Here is an 11,062-nt window from a genome sequence, read left to right as displayed (position 1 = left end):
CCTTTGTCATGGTAGGGAGAACACGTCAATGTAAGGGTGGGGTCATCTAAGATAGCACAAGGGATGAAGAGGGAACAAAAAATGTGTGTAACACTGCCTCACCAGGTTTACTGTTTTTTAATCATTCCTGTCTTAAAGCTAAAGCTGCGTTCACACTGCCTTCGGCAATGCGTGTTAGGCCACCACTTCCAATGACAAACTCTGATTTGGTTGTGGTGAATGGATTGAGTTGATTTTTAAGTGCTTCTGCCTTGCTATTCTTAAGCCTTTTATAGCAAACAGTATCCATGTATGAGATAATATGTTACATTTGGCTCACAAAAGAACACGTTTTGCTGTGTTAAATATGAGTTCTTTTCCTGACCTCTTTTCCAACCAGGGAGTGAGACGACTTATCACCGAGGTAAAAAAACAAAAATCATATCACTGAGGTACCGGCTTCCGCTCCATGTGGGTGCTGCCCAATTAATGTCAACCTAGAGTCAATCTCGGCAGTGTGTCTGCGTTTCGCCCACATAAACAACATCCAAACTTTTTGCAAAAATCTATATAAAATGAAAGTAATTTAGCTAAATGCTGCTAGCTCCATGGAGAAAGTGGGTGCTTGTGTTAGCCTGGGGGCAGTGCTGGCAGTGCAGATTTTTCCTGGAAGGGGCTGTTCTCACCGGTCTATGTCAGCTCATGAGAAACCGCTTGTTTTCATAGGTTGGGATGGGCCGGTGCTTAGAACACAGGTTTGTAGAGGAATACTCAGAAATGTGTGAATGGATCAAAATACAGCATTTATAGTGGGAAATCAACACTAAAATACACTTAAAGCTCAAAAAATGGATTTTGCAAGGTATAGGCATGCGGTTGTGCCCGGCCAGAATTATATGACACCAAGTCTTTCATATATCTGAATAGAGCTGAGAAAGAAAAGACTTTGAGCAAGATTCACGCGATTTGCACCACTTTAACACCAAGTCTCTTCCGACTGTTGGTGGCGGACATGCACAGGTATCGGGACACCATGCACAAGTATCGGGACGCCATCCATATGTCACAACCAAATTCGATTCTTTAATGTTTAATAACAAAGAACAAACATGTATAGACAAATTAAAATGTATAAACAACAAAACAAAGCTCCACTGAAGTACAGTATATGCTAAGTTCCAAGGATTTTTTCTGAGGAGTATTAAAATTATGTGTCATAGATCTTGTAATGCTTGTTTTGAACCAAAATAAAAAAAGCTAAAAACTTTTTTTAACCTTCAAATTAAAGTTTGAATGAAAACTATACTGTTGTGGATGAGTAGGTGGCATGGCGGTTCATTATAACATTAAAATATTGGCATCTTTATTGCGTTTGGTCGCTCCTAAGAGTTCAAACTCCCTTGAAGTTTCTTTTCAACAGCTGATTTTTAACGGGGAAAACTACCCAAAACTGAACAGAACACAAACAACTAGTCCGCTAGTCCACTGCATTGACTGTATATGAGAGTTGGACTGCATGACCCCTCCCCCCTCACTTTCCAAACAAGAAGTACCTGCCGGTTTCCAAGAATCAAAAATCTTCTTCATCTTCAAAAATCTTCTCCAAGAAGACTTCTATTCAGAAATAAACAGCTGAATAACCATTCTTACTCTGCTACCTTTTATTTTGTTCATTTCTTTACATTCTATTTTTATGATACTTTTTTCTTTATAGCAAGTTATCTAAGTTTTAAACCGGCCAATCAGATGCTTCAATTAAAGTATGTGGTCTCACGTTGAACCTTCGTAACATGTGGCTAACAGAATTTCCAGAGCCTGCTTTCAAGTGGTAGGATTGTGGACTTCCATCAAGCTCACTGCCGATTGGCAAGAGTGATTACCATAGAAAGTCAAACCGACTTGGACTAATCACTGCTTACTGATATTCCTGGCTCCAACATGGCAGTGTTAGTGTTGCCAAAATAAAAAAAGACAACTAAATTGGCTTAATTTCGTTAAAGCAAGAAGTAAATCATTTACTCTGGGTGATGTCAGACTTACTCAGTCCAGTTCTCGTATACAATCAATGGTCCACTGTCATGCTGTCATATCCAACTCCACCTATTTACTTCACCTCAATAATACCTTCCAGTTTTAAGTTTGCTTTTTTGCTTTTTCCTGATGTGAAAATAAGTATTTACACCACTAAGTTTGATGAATTTCCTGTTTTTGATACGCTGAATAGTTCATCTGCATTCACACTTTAGGAACCCGGGTTCACTTAGTTTGACCAGAATTTGATCGTTTGACCACCAACCAGACTGCAAGAGGAAGTTAACTTCTATCCAGACCAAACTGCACTGCTGTGATGTGATTTAAGGTGTTAGCAGGGTGCAGATAATAATGTGTGTGGCTTTGAAGTTTCTTCTAATTTTTTATTTCTCCTGGTAGGTTAGATGAAACTGGCTTATATCCAGCCACTATTTAAACATTTAATTGTCATCAACCACGAAGTTTAGTCCATCCTTACAAGTAGTGTGAAAAGAAACCAAACCAAATGAAGATACTTACTGGATTGAATTTACTGCAGTCTGAACATCCTCAACATCTACAAAAATGCCATGAGAATAACTCAATAACCACAAACTCACATTTTTTACACATTTAGAAAAGAAAACAACCATGACCTTTCATTGTATTGTAGTGCAGATTGGTTTTTCCATGTCTGGTGCATTCTGATGTTTTCTTGTAAAAGGCTTGGTTTCAGTTTTTCATTTACATTTTAAATGGCAAAAAACAAAAACAAGGTTGCACAATGACCTGGGTACTGCAGTGTGCCTGCTGCTCCTCTGTCTCAGCTGACATGATGTGATAACGACTTGTTAGGCACTTGCATGCCTCTAACTGGGTGTCCTTAAAAGCTGAATGTCAAGCCACACTTTATATAAAACGTGCACACAGAACCCTTAAAGAAACCCACACAAGCTGGTGTGCACATCTCAACTTCTGTGACCCTGCCGTCCACATTATACACAACGGTGAGCTCATTAGAAGTTTCAAGGGTATCTTTTGCATCATCATTTTGACACAGCAGCTGGTACTTGCATAAATTACCATCCTGATGTGTTTTCAGAGACGAGTGGTCATGCCGAGGTATCATTCAGCCAAAATGTGCTGTGACTGAGAATCCCTGCAAAGGGAAAAAGAAAGGGAAAAGGGTTTGCTGTGGCAAAGTACATCCATCTGATCTTATCTGGCGGAAGAAAATCCTGCAGGAGCTGCACGGGCAGTATCTGTCTCACACTCTTTTGCATGTTCTTGTCAGATGGTATGCAGACTTTCTGTTGTTTGCACTAAGGTCAAGAGGGGCAGGCCTTTGTGTCAAGGATCAGACAGAAAAGACGTCTTACGGACTAATTAACTACAGTTCTTTATGCACACTTCTTAGCCAAAGAAAACTTCCTCACTATGTCCATATTTAAACAGAAGCAGGTCATAAACAACATCATCATGTTGGGTTTAAGTTTGAATCCTCCTTTTTTACACTTCAGGAAATGGAGTTTAATAAGAGCAAATTATTGAAAAAGTTGAAGATGCAGTACATACAGTATGCATGCGGTCAGTTAAGTTTTAATCCATTAACATCAAACTGCAAAGAAGGAAGCAGGATATTGAACCTCAGTGCACAGTGAGCTTTAAAAAAACGTAATTGCTTGAGCTCATAGCCTCCATGCTGTGCAAAAAAGAGACAGCTGTTTAGGAGATGCACGTGCTTTTGTTGTGAAACATGTAAATGAATTCCAGACAGACAAAGACCTTGTGAAACTGCTGGTGTTATCTGGCCAAAGAGAATCGACAGAAAAGCTGGTTTGGAGCTGAAAGTTGAACACTCAGGGGTGAAAATGTGGCTCCTAAAGTTCATTTACCTGCAGATACTTTAATCCTTAGCAATTTGCAAATCAAACATGGTCAACACAAGCCAAAACTAAAGGCAGTTCAGTTAAGTATTGTAAGAGAAATGTCTTTTATACATGTAAATGGGAAAATTCTTTAGTTTCGTACAAATGGGGATTTTTTTTTAAATCAACCTTGAGGCTAGAAGAATAATTGTTAGTGCTTGTTTTGCTACTGTTGTTTCTACGACGTGAGTGTGGATTGGTCTCCCTGATGAACTAAAACTATAGACAGGACTCCAAATTGGTTGCAAAGTAGCCACTGAACAACAAATGTTCCCTGCTGACAGTTCTAGATGGATCAAGGTAATCAAACTAAGAGGAGCACAAACTTGCACTTCTTTGCTTGCATAATGAGCAAAGATAGATCTTTTTAAATGATTTGTGCAAAGAAACATTTTGTACAACAATAATCTAAATAGATTTCTACTTTCTGGATCTTTGGGATGGACCAGAACACAAGTGTGAGTTATTGAGTGCAGATGAAGAACCAATCCTAAAATGGTTCAACATGATTGTGTGTGATACTGCAAGAAAAACTAAACAAAGGAAAATACTTTCAGCCTGACTTTCCTCCTGGAATGCCATCGGATCACATTAGTATCTTGGACCCGCCCTTGGATGGTTATCAGATGTGGGTTATGTGCTTTCTGCTCTTTGCTTCAGTGTTGTCAAGTAAAATGTCTGAATGGTGATTCGTCTTAAATCATTCACTATACCTGTTTTGAGTTAGATCTTCAATTTGCTAAAGTCTTTGTTTTTCTGGTTGCTCAAGCTATCTAATTTAACATTTTTCTAAAATTGCCCAGACACAGACATGTGGGCGGTACCCACAGCGGGTGAAAGGCGGTGCCTCAGAGAATGAGTCGTCTTACTTCTGGTTAGGTAATTGAGCTGCGAAAATAACTAATTTTATTACAAAAAAAACAAACAACGTTCTTATGTGTGCCAAAGGTATACGTGGACGTTAATTACTATAAAATGCTTAAGAATAGAATAGGCCACTTACGGTGTAACCAAGCCAATCATAGTGAGTGTTTTTTTTTTTATTCAACCTTTTTTGCTATTCGGAATCTGCGCACGTTTTTTTTGTTTTACGCCTTTCCTGAAACCACCCTGTATGTTTAATGCACAGGGAGACCCAGATAGGCAGCGGCGTGAAGGGTCTTGCCTAAGGACCCACACTGGATTTTTGTCTTTTGCTTATTGCATGGCCTGGGAAGCATTCCTAGGTTTCCTGTGTGACAGTTCTACACCCAGCTAACTGAACTATCCAGCCACTTTTATTACGAGAGTGTACATTGTTTGTAAAGCAGGAAAAACAGATTGTCATTTTTGTCTTCAATCTTTCTTTTCACATCTTGAATTCACTATTCCAGCATTTTCGTTGCCACATGAACAAACAAAATCAAAATTAATGTACTTGATTAGATGCTACTGTGCTCCAAAAATGATCATCTTCGGGAGAAAATCTTGGTGGTAAATACCTTGTTAGTCTAAAATCCCCTAAACTCTGACAAAGAAAGAATGTTCTCAGTTATATTTATTCTCTGTACATGGAGAAAAGCATAGCAGTAGAACAGCTTTTAAACAAACCAACAAATAGTGAATTTTCCAAGACAAAGTGATGCCCTTGAATAAATGTACAGAGCAACAAATGCTGTGCTGCTGTTTCTTTATGGCCCCTGAGATGAAAAGCACCTGGGGAGCTTGGGCACAATTCCAACTCTTTCACATCCACCCAGGCCAAGCCAAGGATGTAATTTTCTGTCACTATGGCAACCTGATGTCCAGAGTCACGGAGGGGTGACCTGAGGGGCCAGCTTTGGGGGTCGGATTGCTTCTTGTGGCCGACCGTCCAATCTAGCTGATGTTCCATGTGTGTGTGTGTGTGTGTGTGTGGGGGGGGGGGGGGGGGGGGGGGGGGGTCCAGGCACAGAGATCAATACTATAATTCTGCAAGTGTCCCATCATCTTACTTTTTCCTAGTTTTTCTCTTTTAGCTGTCAGATTCATCTGTATTTACACAATGTTAGAGTGGAATTGGTTCATCTATTTCTAATTTTGACATTTCTGTGGTGGTTTTGATGTCCTTCTCCATGAAAACGTATCAGATATCATGCAAGTCTTTGCAGGACATTGACATTTATGTCTGTTGTGGGAGCAAAAGAGAGATTTGTGGCAAATATGGGGGGTAACGAAGGCCTTTAGAGGGTTCAAAAGGGGCAACGTACTTGTCGGAGGATGAGATTAGTTGCTATAGTTTTAACTAAAAGGTTGTAAGGGTGCGATTCTGTTGGTTTTTTTTAGTCCAGCCCTGTTGGATTGAAAGGATTACAAAAGAGCTTTACCCTGTAGGCTGTTGGTGAAAAAACTTAAAAAAATCAGGCAGTAACACAGAAGCGAGGTTGGCTTCAAACCATCCTTCTATTCTGGTGTTGGAACCATCCCTTTGAGGACTGAAGCAACTTATCATTTCTACTGCATGCCTTCTCAGCGCCTCAACAGCTAAGCCTAAACGGATTTTGTTTTCGCTCATCACTGACCCGTCCCCACCTCGGATCCTGCACTGGTATTACCCAGAAACCCATCTGGCATGTGCTAGCTAGCAGGTTTACATGGAGTGAGCCGTGTCGCCCCCTAGACGCTGTGGCTCTCGCTAGTTACCGCTGCTCCAAGCAGACAGTCCTCTAAGCTGCACCCCAGACAAAAGTGAAACAGCCATGCTGTGAGGAGATCAGGTCTGAGTGACTTCATTTAAATGCACCAGAATGATTTCACCCTTATGACTCAAAACTGTGGCTATCAGAAGCAGCTGTGATGAAAACAAATCCCACTCCAATCTGTTTTTATTTTCACCAACATCCGTCTACATGGTGAGTTAAGCCCCGCCTTTGGAAGTGTTTTGACCCACAGCAGGAATGTTTTGCTCGGTTTTAGTGGCTCACATGCTGTTTTGTCTTCTGCAGGTGGCTGCTTGCACCAAAAACACAAAAAGCTCTCTCGATGAGTCGGAACACAAAAGCAGCACAAACAATTTGGAAAGAGTCCTGCTTACCATCAATTTTAACAGAGATCAATTTGCTATCAGATCCTTATTAGTAATAACCGATAAGGAAGCGGTTCAGTTCTACCTCTTAGTGTTTTTCTGAACCATTAAATGGGTTGAATTTACTAATAAAAATGTTCCTTTTTTTTTTTTTAACCAAATATGCACCAAATTATGTCCACATCTGAGGATCACTCCATCCCTGAGTCCATGCTGTCTTTCTCCCTTCAGCTGTTGGTGAATCTGTCCTCCCTGAGATCCAGATCAGTCCCTCGTCAAACATGGGCCCCCGTGCTGTGCCCCTCCTGTGGATGCACGGCAGTTTGTGGTTTTTGTTGTGTTTTACGTGCAGCCGGAGTGCATGTGAGCCGTGGAGCTCGTGGCAAAGCATTTAGCACTTTTATTAAGAGTTCTCTAATGCTGTTGTACACATCATTCTCCCAGAGAGCGGCGAGTCACAGCTTTCTACTTTTTACCATTCCCTATTTTTCTAAGCTTGATAGGATAAGATCAACTACAAAACGGTTTTCATTCTAACACCACATGTGGGCCCATGGCTAGAAAAGTTACCTCAAAATGAAGATCATTTGACTTTTGGAGGACATGCTCAGCATTGTAGATTGAAAACAGTCAGATTGAGAGAAACCAGGTCTGGGATTGTGACCACTTTGTGAGTAGGAACTCATGCAGATCAGATCTGGTATTTGGGACTTAGTCCCTAAATGAGGGAGCCATAGTGGCCTTTTTGTTCTTCTCAGCATTGTTGCTGAACTTGATGAAATTCCTTCTGATGCTTTTTTTCAAATGCAGCTAAATTCCCCAAATGTAGATATATGAAACATTTCAATACATTTTTTTTAAATATGAACATTATATGAAAAAGAAAATAATCCGTCATATTTTGGGATCCCCTGACAATAAAATAGAAAGGCTTTGGTGCTGCTTCTGGGAAAGACCCTGATGCTGCAACGTCTTTAACCCATGGCTGCTTTTCCAGACTCTACATGGACACTGAGGGGAATTACAGCAGGAGGTGGGGTTGTTAAGAACTGACAGTTTGAGCCTTGACACATCACTGCTAAAGAGGACTTCTGCACCTAAGTGTATTTAAATGTAATCTGTCATTTACATCCAAGAAGGGAAAGTCAGAAAAATATTTTGTTTTGTGCATTCACCTCTGATTTTTACTAAATGCCTCTTTCTGCTTGACTTAAAGCGTTTAACAGTTTTTTATTATTACAACAAAGGATGTGGGATGTAGTTCTGGAAAATCTGCGGTGCATCTTTGCACATGCTCCATTACAAGCATGCCGGTATCTGACTCTTCTAACCTGCTCTGGCTGACTCGCCTTTGACAATATTTCTACTAATTTTAAGATTATAGAGAAAACATCAACAACCAGAACCAAACCAAAAGGGGGATTTGCATTATGTAAAGTTATTCATTACAACACAAAGGAAGAGAAAGCAAAAAAGGTATTGACAACATCAAAGAGGAGAATGTTTTCATGGAGAATTGGGATTTGTTGATAGACATCAGCATATAGAGCATGTGAGGCAAACAGAATTATGTCCCCAGTAACCCAGAGCTCAGTATTTGCTATATAGCTTCCTCTTCACACCTCTTGTGTCACTGCCTCTCTGGTGCAGGATCTAACACAGCCTCACCAAAACATCCCACAGTATCAGGAAGCACTAAAACTCCTCTTTTACTTTTCACCTTCCTCTTTGTCTGTGTCCTGGAGCAAGATGAAGAGGAAGCTGGTGAGACCCAATTCAAAATAGTTCCTAATTAATGTCCGTTCCAGAGCTTTTAGAGGTGGGTCTGCCCTGCACATCTCCAACCGTAGTCCGAGTCAGCAGTAGTGGAAAACATCAGGGCTCATTATGCTATGAATACATTCTTTCAGCTTGCTATTAACAGGTCCTGACGGGGGGCAGCACCATGGAGGGTCTGCACGCCATCCTTACTTTACTCTATACACACGTCAAGATAACAGAAGTGAACCCCAATCTAGGTGACAGTCTGATAAAAAGTAAAGCCTGCTCAAGATTTTGAGAGTTCAGGTCTTGTAGGGGTTTTTTGAGAACTTGGCAGATACATTGTAATCATTCTGGAGGTTAGATACAGCAAAGAAAAAAATGTTTATTTCAGCAGCTCGCTCAACTGAAGGTCAGAAGCAGAGAATGGAAAGAAAATAGTTTACTCCAATCTACATTTAGAGGTCAGTATCACACATCTCCTGCTTAAGTTCTTCCCCATAGTCATTCCCACAAACCAGCAACATCTCACGCGACAACTTTTAGCGAATGTTGCTCTCATTTTTATACATTTTTTTTAAACATTATTAGTTTGTTAATTCATTTTTAGGAATATATTGTGAGTCCATATTGATTATCATCAAGTGCAGTCTCTCATTTACGTGTTATGCATATTTTTTCCAGTCAAAATTTAGTTAATACATAAAAATAACAAAAAGTAAAAAGAGTAAAGATTTTATTTCAACAATGCACCATCAATAAAGCCAAACGTATAAGAGATCTCTTTACCAGATTGACCTTAAATAAAAGTCAGATTAAAGTAAACAATGTGCCTATCTGAATCTGATCATCAAATCAGAATTTGTTTTGAAATACTGTAATTGGCCCCACTCTTTTCATCTTTTAATAGATTTTAAAAGTGTTCCCAGTGCTCTTTTAATTATGATTATGCCGTTTTTAGCCAAAATAAAAAAAATTCATTGACATGGTTTAAGCAGAGCAGCGATAGTTCATCAGAAATTTGCCTCTGAGCTGCGGGTGGGGCTGTTGGTGACGAGGAACAACCCCCCAACCCACCGTACTCGGTGTTGAAAGCTCTCTGTTTATATGATCTCCTGCAATCTTACAGCCCCCTCACATCCTTAAACTAACATTAGCAGTGCAACAGAAACAGCGAGCAACATTGGATGTATCCAGCCGTACAGTTTTGAGGCAGATGCCAGCTCAGACGAGACATTAACGCACATGTGTCAAGGTCACATCCAGCCCAGCGTGTAATTATATCTCCGCCCCGCAAGATCATTTTATATTGTTTGTATTAATGGCCTGGCGATATGTAGCGCTGGTAACAAATGAACTACAGATACCATAATGCAGAGCTTTGCCGCCTTGCTGACCAGTGTTGCCAGATTGGGCAGTTTGCTGCCCAATAGAGTGGTTTTAACAATAGCAGGTTGTTATAATTGCTTATATTTTACCCCACTTAAATGCATGAAAAGTAAAAATGCAAAGACCCTCTCAACCTTGGTTGGTTATACCCAAACCCCTGGTATTTGATTATTTGTGCTTTTTTGTTCTTTTGGTGATTGTTCCTGATGTTTCAGGGAAAAAAGGGAGACCATACATGGTAGCAAAGTAGGATATTCAATCAAAATGTGTAATGATAGATAATGGATAATTAACTCATGCTAATTAACTGGGTGTTTCTTTGTGGTGTGTGGCGTTTTTTTGTCCTGTTTGGCTTGCGACCTAAAGTGGATTTTTGCCCCCTGAGCAATTGAGTTACACCTCTGAATTAATGTATCTGTTTGTCTGCAAGTGGATTAGAATGGAGTAGAGCAGGGAGCTTGTGGCCCACCCTGCAGATTTTCAATGTGGCAAATAAACTCTTTATCAAATGGCATTTTTTCGTCTACTCCTGATTCATAACAGTTTGAATAAAGAAATACTTAGAAATGCAATTTTATTCTTAATCAATCAACAAAAAATGCTACAAGAACATGTTATGTTATTCCATTAACTCCTCTCCATCTATAAACATCTATATTCTGTGTTAGAATTTTAGGGCAGCTTTGGTTCTCTGAGATCAACTGGAGCACAAATTCAAAAATTAAATTAAACTATAAACAAGGGAACTTCGCCCGACATTTATAAGGTGACCTAATTCTGAATATCAAACATATTTTTTCATCACAGATGTCTTGAGACATAATTTGTAAGAGATACATAAAGAGAAATTCCTTCAGCATAAGTTTGATCCCACCTGAAAGGCCTTAAACTGGGATCGTTGCCAGGAGTCAGAGGTGGAATGAGACCAGCAGCAGCTCAAAAAGAAAAAGCT

Source organism: Oryzias latipes, chromosome 19 (genome assembly GCF_053564925.1).
Source record: "Oryzias latipes strain Hd-rR chromosome 19, Olatipes_Hd-rR_3.1".
NCBI classification, from domain to species: Eukaryota; Metazoa; Chordata; class Actinopteri; order Beloniformes; family Adrianichthyidae; genus Oryzias; species Oryzias latipes.
Note: the sequence above shows the minus strand (reverse complement) of the source record.